The following is a 22,240-nucleotide window of genomic DNA, read 5'->3' on the forward strand; positions in this document are numbered from 1 at the left end:
CCTATGTCAGATATTTAAAGGTAAATTTTTGTTAACCTTTCCTCATTCATGGTACTGTAAATAGAAATTCTTAACCTGGAATTAAATACATTAGCTTAAATCCTTTTGCTTACTTGTGTCAAAATCTTCTGTGCCTATTAGTATTTCTTTGGGCCTTTAGGGCATTTTTTTTTCTTTTAGCTACAGATACTCTGATTAGAAGAATATATTATTCTAAAATTTAATGACAGTATTCAATGTTCTTGCTACCTAACTACTGATTAAAAAAAAAAAAACAAGTGCTTCTTTCATATAGCCCTGTATTAAAAAAAAAGTGAGAATCAAAACTATTTCTGAAAGATGCCTGGAATCTGAATAATAGTTCTGTTTTCCTCCATTAAGAAAAACATGATTTTTTTATTTGTGTACCTCATATTTTTGTAGGCTTAGCCTTGTGGCTAATGGCTAGCCCCCAATTCCAAACATTGATACTGTAGAGCATTTTTTTTCAACCTGTGCTCTGCAGACATTTTAGACCAAAGAATTCTTTGTGTGGGAGTCTGTATTCTCCCGTGTAGGATATTTAATAGCATCCTTGGACTCTATGCACTAGATGCCAGAAGTACCTCCCCCTGTTCACACACACACACACACACACACACACACACACACACACACACAAAGTGTCTTCAGGCATTGCCAATGTCCCCTAGGGGACAAAAGTCACTTCTGATTGAGAACTACTCCTCAAGAGGAAACAAGATTATAAAGTCCTGTTGAAGATGCCAATAGCAGTAGGGTAGAAGAGCTGAAGGTCAAATCACACAGAACTGAACAGCCAAAGGCAAGCCAGTGAATGATTTTAAGTTTAACATGATCAATAACTTTAAAAGGATTAATTTGACTAAAATTTATATAAATGATAATTTTAGGATAATAAGAATGAAAAAGATCAATTGGGAACATGGTGTGCTATGTTAGAAAGAGCCGAGGTTAATTGCATCCAGGTTGGAACAGTATGTATGTAGAAGTGGGCAGATTCAAGATTAAGGAGGAGCAGAGAAGATTGATTTGATTCATGGTTGAAAGAGATGGAGATGACAAGCAAGGTCCCTAATCATATGTCCCCATCAAATCTTGATATTCACTGAATTCAAGAAGAAGGAAACAAGAAGATGTGTATGGATGATGATACACTGATATTTAGAAAATGTTGAAGATGAAATACTGATAGTTTATGAAAACATACAGGAAAATAATTATCTGTAACTATAGGAAATCTGTGCTAGGGTTGCTTATTTGGATGTTGTCAGAACACTTACTGCAACTGAAACTAAGGCAGAGAATGAAAATTCTGAAGAAAGTATGAATCATAAGAATAGACTAGTAGTTGAAAGCTATGATTTTCTGTCCAATATAAAGTTACTGTAGGTGAAATACATTTGTTTAAGGTAACTGGCCTCCAAATTTTTTCCACTACAGTTATTGGACACACAAGAATAGAAAATGACACAGTGGTACCCATACTAGTATTCAGAACCTTACTGTTCCTGTCAGCTTGATAAACTTTAGACAGTCTTCTTCCTGACTTTAGGACCCTGACCTTCCTTTCCTTAGAACATTTACTTAAAAAAATTAATTAATGTTGTAAATTATTTTTCTGCCAATTTGAGATGTAAGTTTTATAAAAGCTTCTTGCTAACTTTAAAACCCATTCATGTCCTTCTCAAGGGCTTAGGAGTTACCCCATTAAAATATAATCCTTAAGGAATATATTAGGACCCTGTTTTACTGTCCCTGTAGAAAGTTAGAAACCTCATTTCTATAGTTGCCAATTAGCAATCACAGATGGACTTAGCTCAGTGAAAAATGTGCAAACTCAGGAATGGCTTATTTTGTTTCACAGATTGTATATTGACCAACGTTTTCTTTAGTCTATCTTTTTTTTTAAAACTAGTTCTCCCCAGTTCTTAATACCTCTCACTTCTCTTATTTCAGCAAAGATCAGACATGCCTGTATTTGATCTCACTATTACAATAATGAAGAATAATGTCTTTTTGCTTAACTCTGTATGGTGCCATTTTTGCTTTGACACTGATCATTGATAATACTTTGCCTCTGCCAAAAGTCTGCTTTCTCCATCCAGAGGCTATTAGCAACCAGACACGATATATAGGTGTTGACGGCTATGTTGGCAACTTGCTATAGAATGAAGCCTATCTTCAGTGATAGAATAAAGCCAGCAGAAGGAAAGAACAGAGGTAAGGAGTAATTCCCCAAATAATTCAAGATCTTGATTTCAGTGTTTCCTGAGTCTCTGACCATTTTGTCAATTGTTGAATATGTTGGTATTGAGACAATGAACATCCTCATAGGTTTAAGCTAATTAAAATTAATATATTTTTCAGACACTGAAAAACCAAAGAATCTTAATTCATACATGGGAGGAGATAGATCTAAGAAAATCATGTACATTTAAATGTTGAGCAGAGAGGGCGATGGAAAAACCAAAGTAGTTAGAAGAAACACAGATGTCATTTTATCATGGAAACCAAGAGAACTTTCTAAGAATGAAGTGGTCACCAACATTGATGCTTCAAAGTCAAGTTAGGAAAGTTACAAAAAAATATGAATTGTGTGTTTAGTTTGCCATTCTTTTAGGGGAAATTCAAAGGAAGAATTAGGACTAAAGTGGGTTTGGAACAAGGTAGATATAATGAAAATATAGCTTGTCTAGAATAAGTGTGAAAATATTCCCTCCAATTCTTTTTGAATAGTTTGAGAAGAATTAGTCTCAGTTCTTCTTCATATGTTTGATAAAATTCAGCAGTGAAACCACCTGGTCCTGGGCTTTTGATGGGAAACACATTACTGATTCAATATTATTACTCATTATTGGTCTTTTTAAATTTATTCTTTATGACTTATTGGCAGGATGTATATGTCTAAGATCTTCTAGGCCATCCATCTTATTGGTATATAGTTGTTCATAATAGTCTCATGATTCTTTATATTTCTATGACATCAGTTATAATATCTCCTTGTCCCATCTCCAATTTTGAATTATCTGTCTTCTTTCTTCTTCATTTGGATAAGAGTTCATTAATTTTATTTTTAAAAATCAGCTCTATGTTTTGTTGATCTCTTGTATTTGTGGGGACCCTGTTTCATTTATTTCTGTTCTGAGCTTTGATATTTCTTTCTGTCTGTTAATTTAATTTAACTTGTTCTTATTTTTATAAGGTCACCTGAGTTGCAGTACTAGGTTGTTTGAGACTTTTCTTCTTTTTTAAATTTAGGCATTGTTTCTATAAACTTTGCTCTTGGAACCGTTTTTCTTATATACCCCCAGAAATGAGGAAGTGAAATGTGCAGGATGCATATAGTCTTTGATTCTTCGTGTGCCAAGCAGTAATTATAAATTATTTATAAACTATTTGTCATCCTGGGGAAAGTCATTATTTCATTCTTTCTTTGTAGGTGATAGCAACAAAATTACACAGATAGGATGTAGCAGAGATGGAATAAGGAAATTAAGTCTACATAACCACAAATATGTTTGTCTTTAACCCCAACAGAAAAGCTGAATTTCTCCATGTTAAAAAGTGCTCTAATGCAGAATCTCTTATTCCTTGAAGATCCTGGATAACTGAGATCATTTTATAGCAATGTCTTGTGCCACCTCACAATCACTATTATCAGCCAGACCCAAAGGGGGCAGGTCTTTTCATAAACTGTGACCATTATTTTTTCCATTTCAAATCATATCTTATAATGCCAATTTTCAGTTAGCTATGGGGAAAAATGGACTTTGAATGCCAAAGGTATTTTCAGAACATTATGAACCAGCTTTATTTTTATAAATGTTCTGTCCTAAAACCACAAATGATAGTTTAGATATAGTCAATGCATGAAACACCAAAATTTGATGTAGAGATAATTTTGGTAAGGAAAAAATTTCCAGGGATTGCAAATTCAGTGACTCATGGCTATACCCAATTTTACTATGAAGAAATAGAAAAAATATACATAATTCATTTCCACAATGCTGTATTGGTCCAAATTCACTTTTGTTTTCCAGAGTAGACAGTTAGTGTAGAGATAGAGAAATTGCCTGTTAAGTGGCAGTTTTACTATTCTTTGAGCTAATTAATCATTTATTTAAAAGGCATTTGATTAACATTCTTCACAAATATCAAGTTAAAATAGCCACATTATTTGAATCCAAGTCATCCCTTCACAGGGCTGCTCGAGATGGATAGGATTTATTTATATATTCTCATTAATTAATACTAATTGCTGTCATTGATGTTTAATTAACTCAAAGTAAGCTCTTTTGGTTTTATTAAATGAAGAAATGTTTTACCCTTTCAAACCATGAGTGGGTTTCATCCATAAAATCTTCCTACATGGAAAAGAAAAGAAAACCTTAAAATACAATGGAATATAAGCCTCCAGAAACCAAGGCTGACTGTGAAAGAAACAGCAATTATTTTCACTCATTGTTGAGAAAAAGGTAGTATATGAAAGTGGGTAAAAGTTAGTCGTTTAGCCATTTGGGGGGTTTGTATTTGACATGAACCATCACAATTTATTGCAATGTCAGAGACTGGCAAAATTTATATAGTTTTAGAGTAGAAAAAATTTCAGAAAACTTTTAGTGCAAACCTTCCCCAAACAAAGTCTATGCACTGAGGGAGAAGCATGTGTAGTATACCAGCACAGGGCATTTGAGTTTTTGTGAGAAATTTTTAAATATTTATTTTCATCTTGCTTATAATATCTAGTGTGATATGAGCATATTCAGGATCGCATGAAAGAATGCTCCACAGAATTTCAGTGATCATATTTTTTTTCTGATAGTACTTGCACAGAAATCTAAAATGATGCCATTGTGCACACTGTGAGTTAATGTGCTACAAGAAGATAAATTTGACAGTAACAGGAGCATTAACTTTATGGAAACACAGAATGGATGTACTAAACACAGCCAGCACCATCTTATTCTAAATCGTATTTCTAATGTGAACATGTAACTTTCATGAATTTGGGGCTGGGGATGTGGCTCAAGCAGTAGCACGCTCGCCTGGCATGCGTGCGGCCCGGGTTCGATCCTCAGCGCCACATACAAACAAAGATGTTGTGTCTGCCGAAAAAACTAAAAATAAATATTAAAAAATTCTTTCTCTCTCTCTCTCTCTCTCTCTCTCTCTCTCTCTCTCTCTCTCTCTCTCTTTCTCTCTTTAAAAAAAAATTTCATGAATTTGGTTTTGTACATTTATCAGATTCCCACAATTAATTAGCAGTTAAGTATGGAGACGGAAAAATATCTGATGGAGATTATTTCTGTTCTGACCCCTACAAAATTATGATTAGATACCATTTAATACAGATTTCAATAAACCCACAGTACTTATTACCATATATAAAGAAAGAAATTGAAGAAGACCTTAGGAGACAGAAAAATCTCCCATGTTCTTGGACAGGCAGAATTAATATGATCAAAATAGCCATACTACCAAAAGCACTATACAGATTTAATGCAATTCCTGTTAAAATTCTAACAATGTTCTTCATAGAAATAGGAAAAGAAATCATGAAATTCATTTGGAAAAGTAAGAGATCCAAAACGGCCAAAGCAATCCTTAGCAAGAAAAGTGAAGCAAGAAGCATCACAATACCAGACCTTAAATCATACTACAAGCTATAGTAACAAAAACAGCATAGTATTGGTACCAAAACAGCATGAAGACCAGTGGAACAGAATAGAAGACACAGAGACAATCCTACATAAGCACAGTTATGTCATACTAGACAAAAGATGCCGTAAACATGCATTGGAGAAAAGATAGCCCCTTCAACTGTGTTCAAAAAATTGGAAATACATATGTAGCAGAATGAAATTTAACCCCTCTATCTCACCCTGCACAAAACTCAAGGTGGATCAAAAACCTAGGTATTAGAAAGAAATCCTATATCTACTAGATACAAATATAAGCCCAACCTCCATCATGTTGACTTAGGAACTGACTTTTTCAACAAGACTTATAAAATGCAAGAAGTGAAATCAAGAATCAGTTGATGGGATGATATAAAAATAAAAAGTTTCTTCATAGCAAAGCAAACAAGAGCCACAGAAAGGGAGAAAATATTTGCCATCTATATATACCTCAGATAGAGCATTGATTTTCAGGATATATGAAGAATTCAAAAACTTAACACCCAATTAATAAATGGGCTAAGGAACTGAATAGATGCTTCACAGAAAAAGAAATATGTTGCATTAACAAATATATGAAAATATGCTCAACATTTCTAGCAATTAGAAAAATGCAAATTAAAATTATACTGAGATTTTATCTCATACTAGCCAGAATGGCAATTTTTAAGAAAACAAGTAAAAACTAATGTTGGTGAGGATATGGGAAAAGACCCACTTATACATTGCTGGTGGGATTGCAAATTGGTGCAACCACTCTGGAAAGCAGAATTGAGATTCCTTAGAAAACTTGGAATGGAATCTCCATTTGACCTGGTTATCCCAATCCTTGGTATATACTCAAAGGACTTAAAAATAGTACACTACAGTGATACAGGCACACCAATGTTTATAGCATCTCAATTCACAATAGTTAAACTGTGGAACCAGTCTAGGTGCCCTTCAACAGATAAGTGAATAAAGAAGGTGGTGTATATACACAATGGAATATTATTCAACCATAGAGAGAAATGAAATTATGGAATTTGCCAGTAAATCGAGGGATTTGGAGAATTATGTTAAGTGAAATAAGTCAATCCCCCAAAAACAAAGGTCAAATGTTCTCACTGATATGTCGATGACAATACTCAACAAGGTTGGGGGAAAGAATAGAAATTCAGCAGATTAGACAAAGGGGAATGAAGGGAAGGGAGGGAGGACCGGAATAGAAAGACAGTGGAATGATTCTGGCCTAAATTTCCTATGTACATATAGGATTACACCACAGTGAATCTCTACATAATGTATAATCAAGACTGGGATCAATGGGCTGGAGTTGTGGCTCAGTGGTAGAGCGTTTGCCTAGCATGTTTAAGGCACTGAGTTCGATCCTCGGCACCACATAAAAATAAATAAAATAAAGAAAGGTATTATGTCCATCTACAACTAACAAGTATATATAAAAGATTATTCCATGTTTGTATAAATAAGTCAAAGTATATTCTACTGTCACATATAACTAAATAACAACAACTCCCCCCCCCCCCCCGCAGAAAGAAAGAAAGAAAGAAAGCTTTAAAAAGTTCCCAAATTTGGGAGTTATGGATGGATAACTTATTATAATTACTATTAAAGGATTGTCTGAAAACTGGGTTTTAGTTGAATGAAAGCAGATAGTCTTGAAGTTATTAATGACATTTTGTATAACATACTTCAACAAGAGCATCCTCTGAATTTGTATTGTTGATGTTAAAATACAAGAGCAGAGTAATTATAGAACAACTCCTGAGGCTATCTTACGTCTTTCTGTTTATAAACTCATCATCTGCAAGGTAGCCTAAAAAATAAAATTGTGCCACATCATAACTTTAATGTTGAAAATTAAACTTTTTTTGCTTTGTTTAATTAGTATGCTTGTTTTGCTTTTATAGTTTTATTAGAGCTATCATATAAAGAATATACAAGTACTTTTTATATCAGAGCATTTCTCATATTAAAATATAAACGACTTTGGTTAACAAGAATCTGGAGAAATGTTTTCCTTTTGAAAGGCACCTGTGACTAAGAAAGGACCATTCACCAAACAATGCATTTGTGCCTATCTCAGGTGGTGTTTCAGTCAGCTTTTTCCTGCTGTGACTAAAGACCTGACCAGCACAATTGTAGAGGAGGAGTTTATTTAAGGGCTTATGGTTTCAGAGGCTCCATCATGCAGAAGAGTGTGGCAGAGGGAACCAGCTCACGCAATGATCAGGCAGCACAGAGAGAGAGACTCCACTTTCCAGATACAAAATATATACCCCATAGCCACGCCCCCAATGAACCACTGCCTCCAGCCACACCCACCTGCTTCCAGTTAACACTCAGTTAATCCCATTAGGGATTAATTAACTGATTAGGTTAAGGCTATAACCCAATAATTTCTCCTCCAAACCTTCCTGCATTGTCTCACACTTGAGCTTTTGGGGGACACCACATCTTACCCACAACAGATGGGGTTTCCTACAAGCAAAGCCAGACAGCTGGAATCTTATTGGGGGAGTGATTTCAGAAGGGGAATGAGAAGAACCAGAAAGCTAGGCAGGATGAGGCAGTAGCATGGCTGAGGTCTCAGCCGGAGACCAGCTGGAACTCCTCTGGTTCAGCTGGAAGCTGTGAAGCCTGAATTCTGCCAGTTTGTCCCGTGTCAGAATGAGTTGCAGGCTGAACCCCAGAGTGACTATGGTTGTTCTGATAAGAGAAGAGAAAGAGCCCTTAGCCACTGGTACCTGGTAAGGAGTGAGAGCCAGAGGACCAGAGTTCCAGCCTAGTAAAGTGGATCTGGGCTGAGCAACAATTAGGCCCCCTAGAGTACTGGCCTGTCTGTGTTCAGACAATTTTCTTCTGAATTTACCTCCATCCAGTCCCAACCTTTCCATGTTTCTGAGCCACTAATATCCTGGGAAAACTTACATAAAGAGGCATATGACTGCATAACCAATGTGATTCTACAACATGTACAATCAAAAAAAAGAGAAATTATATACCCCATTTATGTATGATATATCAAAGTGTATAAGTATATTCTACTGTCATGTATAACTGATTAAAAGAAATTAAAAATTTTTAAAAAGAGGGTTATTTAGTAGAACTACAGCTCTTGCTGCAGCAATTGGTCCTGAACACTCATTTTGTGTCTCCTTTCCCACCCATTCTAGATCTTCCTTGGAGCTAGCATTTCTTCTGGGCTAATTTACTTGTCTTGTGGCATATGAGCCCCTGGTTACTAACTTGCTTAATAATAAAATTGGCAATGGAACTACAAAGAACAGTCCAGTGAATCACGAGCTTGTATTAGAGAGAAGCAGCTCTACATCTTCGTGATGAGCATCTACTTATCCCTGCCAGTATGGAGTCTGATTTTTGTCTGATGGTCTTCTGTTGTGAGGATCCCAAAGTGGTCAGAAGTCAGTCACAGCTTGAGGTTTATTAGCATTTTCCTTGTGTCTCCTAGTAGAGGCATCCACCTTCTGAGAACTGCATACACTGAACCTAAAAACAGGAGCAAGGAGGAAAAAAGGTGCTCTCCAGGTGAGCATCTGCAGGTATGGTAAGTGAGCCTATTACGAGTATATGAGAACTTCAATGGTGGCAGCAGTTAAGAAGCCTTAATGAGAGGGAACCCATGACTTCTGTGCCCTTTCATGGCCTTTATTTCTACTACAAGTGCTGCTCTGTTTTCAACCCCATTGCACAAGTGCTGAGTTGGCAAGAACAGATGGTGGCTGCCATCAACTAGCAAAGTTAATCTGTTAACTTTGTCATTTAGTTCTCCCATGGGAGATGCTCATGAGCACTCCTTGATCAACCTCTTAGTTCCCAGACTTTGCATTATACTGAGAACACAGCATTACTTAATGTCCGTTGGTTTATGGTATATACCACATCCTGAGGGATGAGGGTCATACTGCATCCTTACATAGTGTTTTATTCAAGTTGGGGCTCCACCTCAATCTCAAGAGGATTTTCAGCTACCCTATTGAGCCAGCAGCCTGTGAATGGTCTAGTATGGTGGGGTCAACAAATAGATTTCATGGCTATATGCTACCATTGCACATCTTTTGCCACAAAGTTTCCCTTTGTGGTAATCCTATGTAGAATTAGAAATTTTAGATCAAATACTCTGAGCTCCTGGATGTTGTTGGTTGAGGTCAGTGTGTTCTGAGACTAACTGTTGATTGACAATCTGTCCAGAGTACTTCCCCTTGTAGTGCAGAAGATGTTTAATGTAATTAACTTGCCAGTAAATGACTGGCTTCTTGAAAAGGTAGTGCTGTAGTGTCATTGTTGCTGTCTGTTGCTATTATATTGGACAATCAATGGTAACAGCACTCAATCAACCTTTGTGAGAGGAAACCATGATATGGCTTTCATCTCCATGATATGGCCTTCATCTCTACTAGGCTTGCTTCTCTGCTCTGAAGTCCATTGTACAAGCACCAAGTTGACAAGAACAGATGCTGGCTGCCACCTACTGGCCAAGTCATCCTTCCGATTGTGTTGTTTGGTTCCTCTTCATGGTGGGTGCTGTCTTGTGAGCACTAACTTCTGATGCTCAGATCATTATCTGTTGAATTCAACTCCATCCAAATGCTTCATTTAGAGACTTTCTTGTCCCTAATCTTCCTCCTTTCTGGTTCTAACCAAGCAAATAAGCTACTTATAATGTTTATGAATCAATTTCTACTATTACCATAGATTATTCCTTTGTTCTCTCAAAGTGGATGACCAGAAGAACTGCTCAAAGTCCCTCCCAGTATGTGTGTGTCAGGGGGTGGATTTCGACTCATCATTCTTTCAGGACTACCTCTGGGTGGACCATGCATAGTAATGGTTAATTTTCAGCTTGTATCCACGTATCAAGACAACACTCCAGTGAACCCAGGTCAGGCTTTTTTTTCCATCACCAGGTGTAAATAAAATCTGCTCTGCTATTTAGCTGAAAATCATTCTTTTCCAGAAAATAAGTATATTTTACATAGTAGAATTTGTGTTAATACACCACATCTGGTAAATACACAACATCTGGCATAGCCATTGGAGTTATGCTTAGGTAGTCTTGTGTCTACCCTCGTGAATTAAATGTGAGAAATGATGGGAAACATCAAACAATTTTAAAGTCCTTATACTACTATATCTGTATACTATACCTGTATACTTTTCTCTGTACCTCTCAAAAGTGTGTCCCATTCCACCTGTGGTCCACTCTTAGTGATTAGATTGACACTCAGCATGCCAATGAGCAGCAATAATTCACCCACCATTATGGCTAGTGTGTTAATTGGTATAAAACTAGTATCAATGACCCACCCTTGGAGTAAGCTCTAAGGACCAATTAATGATATATATTTTAGGTTGGGTTTTCTAGACTGGGTTCCCAAGAAGCACAGTCTGAGGTGGATTGGTGAGAAAGTGATTTACTGATGAAGTATTCTCAGGAGAAGCTGGAATGAGAAAAGGTAGAAAGGGTAGGAGACAAAAATATGTCATGAATCTAATCACTGCTAAATCTACCTTCACTTTGATCTCACAGGTAGCTCTAGAGCATGACTTTGGCCATAGAATTTTTTTCACTTTGAGTGGAGGCACATGACTTCTGTATACCAGTGTCAGTCAGTGTGTGACATTCCTGAGCAATAGGGAAATGGCTCCCATTTATCTAGAAGCAAGTCTAAAGAGAAAGGGGTCCACTATGAGCTATTAGAAACCAACACCTATAGGAGCTTTGGGATAAATTCATCAGCCCAGTAATGGGATTTAGGACACCAAGAGACTACTTAGGATCCAACTCTCTTGCAAATGAGGACATTTAGGTCCATGAATGGTGTGTGATTGGCCTGAGTATGAACCAGCAGCAGAACTAGGAAGCAAATTAAGACTTAATAAGCCACCAAGCAGTGATCACTAGGATTCTGCTACTGGGTTTTTTTTTTTTTTTAAATCAGTGTAGGACTAGTGAAAAAGATTTCAGTATAGTCAAAACTTACTAATTGCTGGGCACTGTGGCACATGCCTATAATTCCAGTGGTTCTGAAGCCTGAGATAGGAGGATTGCGAGTTCAATGTCACCCTCAATAATTTTTCAAGGCCCTAAGTAGCTTAGTGAGGCTCTGTCTCAAAATAAAAAAAAAATACAAAAAGGGTTAGAATGTGGCTCAGTGGTTAAGCACCCCTGGGTTCAATCCCTGGTACCAAAACAAAAAAAGAAAAACAAACAAACTTACTAATTCACTTAACCAATATATTGATCATTTACCATTTGTTAGTGCTGGGGGTATAATCAAGAAAAAGACTTAAGTCTTTGATGTCATGTAACTTAACTTTTTACTAAATGCCAAACCATCAATCCCACTGATTTCTCTTCTTAGAAGTGTTATAAACTTTACTTTTAAAATTACCTAAAAGTATTGTTCCATATAAAATAAATTACAATTGTGCCTTTTAAACAAAAATATCAAGCATCTATACATATGTACACACAGATATGACTAAAATAATTTTTACATGCTATCGCATGTGAAAATTTTGTTTGTATTTACTTTTTATGTATATTCTCATTCCCAAATTAGGGCAGAGTTAAAAAAAAACAGAACTTTACTTTGAAATGTTGATATCAATTCAACCTGCAATTTTACAATATTTAATACATTAAGTTGGCTTATGAGTCTTTCTATCTCAATTAAATAGCTTTCACTTTTCCCCTTTTACTATTATAGCTTAGAGGTGGCTTTGTTACTTCTTGCTTCCTGAAACTGTCAAGAACACATGTCTTGTATTAAGAATACATGTGACTGAAGGAAAAAAATTCACCTGCTAAAGTCTCACTTACATATTTCTCAGGCTTCTCTTACATATATGGCTGGCACTCCATGGTCACTTATTAATTTCGTCAATTTGCAACTAACATGTCTAGAACTCTAACTCAGCTATAAACTGAGAATAGTAATATGAAAAGCAGAGTCACTGTCTTCATGGAGTTTCAAGTTGAATGGTAGGAACGCACAATAGTTGGAAAGTCATAGAACTGATGTTGTGTGTTTAAGATGTTGAACACCATTTCTCCTTTTCTGTAGAGGCTGAAGTGTACATCTTTTCCATATTCTAGCATTCCTGATTCTAGTGTATGGCATCTGGATGTGATGATGTCTTAGGAGCATTTTAACCAATGTACTTCATTTGATATGAGCAATGAATGAAAATCTGCTGCATAGATCTCTTTCACCAGGAGTAAAATCATTGGTTCAGTTGGTACCGTTTTTTCCTTTCTCAGTGGTATGTGAAATAATAGTTAACTTGAATCAGTGGTATCTTATAAAAAGTGATATCTTATATATAATAGAAGTCCTGCTATAGGCTTGTAAAACCAAGACCCCATTTAAAGACTATGTTACAGGAGTCATTGAGTAATCTTAGTTAGCCTGGGATCCCCAGATAGGAAATAATAACTCTGTTTAACATGCTAAATACTGCTGTATGCGAGGGTTATCTATACTTACATTTTTGGTCCATCTTCACTTGTAAAATTATACACCCTTTCCCCTACTTTTGCTTAAAGTTTGTCTCTATAGCCCAAAATGTTTTGAGATGGCAAACACCACAGGCCAATTGACTTCATAATAATAATGTAGTAGTTTCATCTAATTAAGTGACACTGTCTGAGATTTTAAAAGCCAAATAGGGGATGAGGGAAAGAAAGGTCACTGAAAATATTTCTATAATAACATGAACAAATTTGGTCAGAGGCACATTTAGTCGAATATTGGGTAATGCTCCATTCAGAGAAGAGAGATGAAGCTCAATTTAGGCTGGAAGTGAGACTGACCAAGAGAGGAGAAGTAGTTAGCTTAGGTGGAAAAGTTTACTTGTTAAATGTGCATATGGGGAAGGAAGACTCTGTGTGTGTGTGTGTGTGTGTGTGTGTGTGTGTGTGTGTGCATGTGTGTGGAAGGTAGAAAGGGAGTATGTCTTAATGCTTTATTCTCAAGTGTTATTTATTTATTTATTTATATTTATTCATTGGTACCAGGGATTAAACCCAGGGGTACTTAACCACTGAGCTACATCTTGAGCCCTTTTTATGTTTTGTTTTGAGACAGTCTCATTAAGTTGCTTAGGGCTTTGACAAGTTGTTAAAGCTGGCTTTGAACTTGTGATCCTGCTGCCTCAGTCTCCTGAGTCACTGGAATTACAGATGTGCATCACTATGCCCAGCTTCCTGGTGCATTTTTTGTCTTTTGGGGGTACTGGGGATTGAACGTGGGCATTCAACCACTGAGCCACATCCCCAGCCCTTTTTTTATATTTTATTTAGAGACAGGGTCTCACTGAGTTGCTTAGTGCCTCACTTTTGCTGAGGCTGGCTTTGAACCCACAATCCTCCTGCCTCAGCCTCCCAAGCTGCTGGGATTTCAGGAGTACACCATAACGCCCAGCTTCCAGGTGCTTTTAAATTAGATTTGGAAGATAGATTCTCAATAAGGTTTTTATTTAATGCACGAAAGATTAGAAAGTCTAGATTGTCCTTCTAAAACCTAGGTTATCCCTTACTGTTCACCAGCCTAGACAAAATAGAGCAAAGTTTGCAAGCACAGTAAGTTTATGAACACAGAAATACTAGATAAATTGATTTTACTGAAGATTTTATCCTGGGGCTTCCTTATAAACTTGCCTTTTCTCTTTGGGATTCTCACTTTGGAAAAGAACAATAGGAAAAGCTGTTTACTCGCAAGATATCTATTTTGGACATCTCAACAAATAAACTCAGGTTTCAGGCAAGAAGACTGAACAGAGATGCCAGTTACTTGCTATCTCCTCCACAGAGAAGAACCAGAACATAAATACCTGCATCTTGAATGAAATTAACCAAACTGTCATGTGCAAGTATGAACATATTACAGTGAATTCCACTTATATATAAACTGTAATGCACTAATTAAAAATTAAAAACAATCTAAAATAACAAAAAATAGCTGTATTTTGAGGCAAATGGCACTAGAACCTAACAAGGGATAAGTGGGACCCCTGAAAGATATGAAGACCTGAGATAGTGGTATATAGTGAGGAACAAAGCACACAGATAACTGTAATCACAGTTCCTTAGCTGAGCAGACAAGGAGAACAAGAGTCCAGTTGTGCCCTGTCACCATGAGTGCAGCAACCCTACCTAGTAGGCCATGTAGGTTTGGAGCACAGAAAGGGGAGCTACCTAGAAGCACAGCACCCTATAGCTGTGCTTCAGAGAAGGTACTTGCATTGTCTCTTTCCCAATTCCCAAAGTCCGTGATGTTGCAGTACACTGTGAACATTACACTGTCAGCCTGCCGTTGGTCCTGAGCCACTGCTGAGCCTTTACGTATGAGTTCCATGCTTTATATCTTCCACTGTTGCTGCCCTAGCCAGCCAGAGACACAGGGGCCCCAGGACATGTGTTTCCTGGCCTACTCCTCCTCTATGCTGCTACTGGTCCACCAGTTCCACCCTCCGTGGCTGTGTGCACCATGACCACATGTGCCAGTAGAGTGTTCCCTCCTCTGAATGTTCCCTAGAGACATGCACTGCACCAGAAACCATCAATTACAGCCACAGGGAGTACTCCAGTAATCTCAGAGGCTCAGGGGGCTGAGGTAGGAGGATCACAGGTTTGAAGTAAGCCTCAGCAACTTAGTGAGGCTGAAAGCAACTTAGTGAGACCTTGTCCCCAAATAAAAACATAAAAAGAACTGGAGATGTTACTCAGTGGTTAAGTGTCCTTGGGTTCAATCACTGGTATCAAAACAAAACAAGCAAACAAACAAAAGAATTAGATATAAGATCTGAAACTATAAAATCCCTGAAGGAACACATAGAGGAAAAGGTTCATGATATTGGTATAGACAACTTTTTTTTTTTTTTTGGAAATAACACCCAAAGTACAAAATATTAAAGGAAATATATATAAATAGAAATACATCAAACTACAAAGTTTCCACACATCAAAGAAAACAAGAGTGTAAAGGCAACCTATGGAAGGAGAGAAAATATTTACAATTTATGTATCATACTAGAATCAATATTCAAAGATTATAAGGATCTCCTATAACTTAACAGGAAAATACCAAATAATTAAAAAATGGGCAAATATAAATCAAAACCACAATTAGATAATACTCACCTTAGATTGGCTACAGTCAAAGGCAATAAAAATTGCTGGCAAAGGTGTGGAGAAGAGAATTGTTATAGACTGTTGGGAGGAATATAAATTACTACAGCTTCTATGGAGCACAATATGGAAGTTTCTTAAAAACAACTAAAGTAGAACTACCATATGGTTCAGGAATCCCACTTCTGATATGTATATCCTAAGGAAATGAAATCAGCATACCAAGAGATACCCAAATGCCCATATCTATTGTAGCACTATTCACAATAGCTAAGATATGAAACCAGCCTAGGTGCCCATCAACAAATAGATGAATGGATAAAGAAAATATGGTATATATACAAAGTAGTAGTATTCAGCCATAAAGAAAAGTGAAATCCTGTCATTTGCAGAAAAACCAATGGAACTGTAGGACATTATCATAAGTGAAATAAATGAGACACATAAAGACAAGTACCACATATTCTATCTTATATGTTGAAACTAAGTAATGTTGACCTGAAAGTAGAATAACGATTGCTAGGGATCAGAAAGGGTGCCTGGTTAGATGTGATCAGTGCATGCTGTGTGAATGCATGGAACTGGCTCATTGAACCCCATTAAATATACAATACATATGTTAAAATAGGATATACTTTGAAAAAATGGGCAAAAGAACAGAATGGCTATTTCTGCAAAGAAGAAACACAAATGGCCAACAGGTGTATAAAAGGATGCTCAATATCACTTACCATTAGAGAAATGCAAATCAAATCCACAATAAGGTGTTGCCTTATACCTGTTAAAATGACTATTATAAAAAAATCACAAGATTACCATTTGGGTGGATGTGGAGAATTTTTGTTGGGAATGTCAATTTGTGTAGCTGTTGTAAAAAAAAAAAAGGCAATCTGGATGTCTTTCAAAGAATTGAAAGTGGAACTGTCTTATGTATTCACTTCTGAATATATCCAAAATAATTGAACTAAAAATAATAGCCAAAGATTTGGAAACAAACTAAATGTCCATTGATGGATGAATGTATTTTAAGAAGTGGAATCAGCCAGGTACAGTGGCACATGCCTGTAATCCCAGCTACTTGGAAGGCTGAGGCAGGAGGATCTCGAGTTCAAAGCCAGCCTCAGCAAAAGTGAGGCACTAAGCAACTCAGCAAGACCCTCTCTCTAAATAAAATACAAAAAAGGGTTAATAATGTGGCTCAGTGGTCGTGTGCCCCTGAGTTCAATCCCCAGTAACCCCATGCTCCCTGCAAAAAAGAAGTGGAATAAATATACATTCAATGAACGATTATTCAGCTTAAAAAGAAGGAAATTCTGCCCTACATGCCAGCATGAGTGAATATGGAGGGCATTATGCTAAGTGAAGTACCTCACACAGAACTGTTTGATCTGAGGAATATAAAGTAGTCACACACATAGAAACAGTAGGAAGTTGATCACCAGGGAAAGGAATAGAGGTTAATGAGGAGTTTTTTTTTAAATAGGTGTAAAGTTTCAGTTATGCAAGAAGAATAAATACTAAAACTCAATTTTTAATTTTTTTAAAATTTATATGTGACAGCAGAATGCATTACAATTCTTATTACACATATAGAGCACAATTTTTCATATCTCTGGTTGTATACAAAGTATATTCACACCAATTTGTGTCTTCATACATGTACTTTGGATAATAATGTCTATCACATTATTATCCAAATTATACCATTATTTCTAACCCTATGCCCGCTCCCTTTCCCTCCAACGCCTCTGCCCTATCTAGAATTCATCTATTCCTTCCATGCTCCCCCTCCCTATACCACTACAAATCAGCCTCCTTATATCAGAGAAAACATTCAGCATTTGGTTTTTTGGGGATTGACTAAGTTCACTTAGCATTATCTTCTCTAACTCCATCCATTTACCTGCAAATGCCATGATTTTATTCTCTTTTATTGCTGAGTAATATTCCATTGTGTATATATGCCACATTTTTTTATCCATTCATCTATTGAAGGGCATCTAGGCTGGTTCCACAGGTTAGCTATTGTGAATTGTGCTGCTGTAAATATTGATGTGGCTGGGTGCCTTAGTATTCTGTTTTTAATTCCTTTGGGTATAGACCAAGGAGAGGGATACCTGGGTCAAATGGTGGTTCCATTCTCAATTTTCTAAGAAATCTCCATACTGCTTTCCATATTGGCTTTACCAATTTGCAGTCCCACCAGCACTGTATGAGTGTACCTTTTCCTCACATCCTCACTAACACTTATTGTTGTTTATATTCTTAATAGCTGCCATTCTGACTGGAGTGAGATAAAATCTTAGAGTGGTTTTGATTTGGTTTTTCTAATTGCTATCGATGATGAAGATTTTTTCATATATTTGTTGATTGATTGTATATCATCTTCTGAGAAGTGTCTGTTCAGGTCCTTGGCCCACTTATTGATTGGGTTATTATTATTATTATTATTATTAATTATTATTTTGGTGTTTAGCCTTTTTTAGAGATTAGTGCTCTATCTGATGTGTGAGGGGTAAAGATTTGCTCCCAAGATGTAGGATCTCTATTCACCTCACAGATTGTTTCTTTCACTGAGAAGAAACTTTTTAGCTTTCTGAATTAGAAACACATCTGTAGGGAGGTATCAGGGAATATAGGATAAACACTGAAACAAGAGCTCTGTGACCTGGAGCTAACCCTATCTGTCAGCACCTATGTAACCTCAACAGGTCATGTTACCCCTCTGGACTTATTTCCATATATAATGGGAGAGGATAGGGGTATTAAATTAACCAGCGTACTTAAACCCTGCTGAAGAATATAAGACCATTGAAGGTTGGAGTAGATAATCTATAAAATTATTTTTAGTTCAAATATCATTTGATTTTATAATAGGGGTAACAGTTGGAGTTAAAGAAAAACTGTTGGCAACTATGAAAACCTCAAACATTATAAACTATAATATATAAAAAGTGCTATTTTAACTTACTTGATGGTTAATAAACAGGTGTCATATTCATACATACATGATTATATTTATCAATATTTTAGGAAACAATATTTAGAAAAGATGATGGTTCATTTAAAAATGTTTTGGAGTAATGGGGCATATATCTGGAATAAAACAGAACATAACCATACAAGCAAGAAGGAAAATTTCAAATTGATAATCAATATAACTGTGAAAAAAACTAATACATTATTCACTAACTCTAGGAACTAAGTGAAATGATATGAGTAGATTATACTAATTTTTTAAAATAGTTAATTTTCTATAAAGCAAAAAGTCAATAATTTAAAACAAAAACACTAAACTTTGAAAAAATACATTGAAGCACGTTGTTATTCTAATTAAATTATATACTAACTTATGAACTAGGGTTTAATTTAAAAGTGTGGACTCTCAAATACTGCAAAATTTTATATTATGGATCAATTTATTATTTTGTGATCTATCAATATATATGTTAATTGGCCTAGAAATTGAATATAGATTTTATTTGAGTCAGAAATATAGTATTTATATTAATATATATGTTCAGTGGTTCCTCATTATTGACATAAAAGACAACTACTAATCCTGTTATATCATAAGGATGTTAAAATAATGAGATATGGCTATGTATTTATATGAAAATTTGCCAGGTGGACACATGTTTATAATAGGCAACTGAAATTATTCTGTACATTTGGATTTGTTTCTTTAAAAACTGAAAAACATTTTCATATGTATACATACAATAATTGTGTATTAACAAATAAATGCATAGAAATGGACCAAAAAAAAAAAGAAAGAAAGAGAAGGAAGAAAAACTGTCGGACAATTTTATGTGGAATGTCAAGCTGTCAATTAGACTTGTAGCTATAATACAGGGGTAATGAGGTAATGAATAACTGGCAATTTCTGAGTGCCAGTTGTGTTACACAATGCACTAGATACACAAGATTCACAACACAACAAAACATTGTTATGATGTTATAACAGATGAATAAAATAGATAGAGAGAAATTAAGCAACACACAAAGCTAATAAATTGTAGAGCCAGAATATGAACCCAGGAAGGGTTCCTTTTAGAAGTCAAGGAAGGAGGAAAGTGAAAAGAAAAGTACATCTATGCTATTTTATGAAATTATTTCCCAAGAGATGTTATAATACAGAAGCTTCAGTGTATCTCACTGCTGGTTTCTGATATTCTACAGTATGAACATTTTGTTTGGGCAATAGAATTATCCTGTTTATTTCTACCTGGTAACTTAACAAAGCAAATTTTATTTTCATTTATTTCATTCATTTATCCATGGTACTCTTGTTATTGTACACTTTTGGGAGAAGTGAAGATATAAATATTTTTAATGAGGAAAAGCAACAAGACCAAAGTTCATCTCGGAACCCATTTCATTACTATCAGTTCTCTTTCCCTAAACACACAACACTCCCTATTCTATTTTATCTTTTATATATTACAGGATCAATTGCCAATAATAAGCAAACAATAGAAGGGATCTTCTACCTGCAAACTAAGTTCACATTTTAGACAAAAAAATGAAAATTAAAAATGAGATAATATATATAAAGAACTCAAAAAACTTAACACCAAAAAAGCAAACAACCCAATCAATAAATGGACTAAGAAGCTGAACAGACAGTTCTCAGAAGAAGATATACATTCGATCAACAAATATATGAAAAAATGTTCAACATTTCTAGTAATTAGAAAAATGCAAGTCAAAACTACTCTTAAGTTTTAATCTCACACCAGTCAGAATGGCAGTTATCAAGAATACAGACAACAATAAATATTGGCGAGGATGTGGGGGAAAAGGCACACTCATACATTGATGGCAGGACTGCAAATTGGTACAACCATTCTGGAAAGCAGTATAGATATTCCTTAGAAAACTTGGAATGGATCCACCATTTGACCCAGCTATCCCACTCCTTGGTCTGTACCCAAAGAACTTAAAAACAACATACAATAGTAATACAGCCATATCAATATTTAGAGCAGTTCAGTTCACAATAGCTAAGCTGTGGAAGCAACATAGATACCCTTCAATATATGAATAGATAAAGAAACTGTGGTATATATACACAATGGAATATTACTCAGCATTAAAAGAGAACAAATTATGGCATTTGCAGGTAAATGGATGGCATTGGAGAATATCATGCTAAGTGAAGTAAGCCAATCCCAGAAAACCAAAGGCCAAAAGTTCTCTCTGATAAGTGGATGCTGATCCATATTGAGGGGGACATGGAAAAAATGGAAGAAGTTTGATGGAGTGAAGGGTAGGGAGGGGTAAAGAGGGGACAGGAAAGATGGTGGAATGAGATGGACATCATTACCCTAAATACATGTATGACTGCACATATAGTGCAACAATATATTGCGTGCAACCATAAAATGTAAAGTTGTGCTGCAATTGTGTACAATAAATCAAAATGCATTCTGCTGTCATATATACCTAATTAAAATAAATTTTAAAAAATGAAAACAAAATAAAACACTGTATCCAATAAAAAAATGAAGATAATAAATTTTCCACACACCTCTCAAGATAGAATTCAGTTGTTGTACAAAAGATTTAAAATTAAAGTTATGAATTACACAAAGAAAAACAGAAAAACAATCTGCCATGTTCATCTTTTAGGTATGGCATGATTCTGATATGGGAACATTTGTGCCAATTTTAGCATTTGGAATTGTTAAGTCTCTAGCTTATTTGAATTTTTCTAGCAGTGGTGATCAACACTGAGTATCCCCATAAATTGCTGGAGTTATAGTCCCCATTTAAAGTCAAGAATAGCTCCCAGAGTTATTTTCTTGGCTCACATTTTGAAAAGAAACCAGAGCAGCTGCACAGGAGTGTTGGGTGTCCACATAGTTCTTCCCTTGAGTGACGTTTCTTCCATTTACTGCTGTTTGTTCCTATTTTTAAACAATTACCAGTATTTTTCCTTGGCTCCTCTAATTGTCTGCACTTTCCAGGTTCTTCTACTTGAGTTATGTCATGTCTCTTTTCTCTTGAGTTTAGCATTAGTTGAAATTTTTTTGGTCACAAGTAAATAAAGAATTAATTAAAACAGACAGCAGATGTAGATCCTAATTGGTGGCGAACAATGCAAAAGATTCCATATAATAAATTCTTAGGTGTTATGTTTCAAATTCTCTTTTTAATTTGTGTTCTCATAGCACCCACACAGCATTCCTGAAGAAGGTTCCTTTGCCCTTCTTTTCCTCCACTGAATGATATTTGTCTCTGCAGGGAATACCACATCCTCTTCAATTTGAACACTGTCATTTATTGTTTGAATCATCCATACAGAAAAGATGTACAGTTCTTTCTAACATTAGCTCTTTAAGCTGTAGATTAAGGAAAAGTCAAGCTTGTGTTAATTGGG

The sequence above is a fragment of the Spermophilus citellus genome (assembly GCF_964194105.1).
Source record: "Spermophilus citellus genome assembly, chromosome: 1".
NCBI lineage: Eukaryota > Metazoa > Chordata > Mammalia > Rodentia > Sciuridae > Spermophilus > Spermophilus citellus.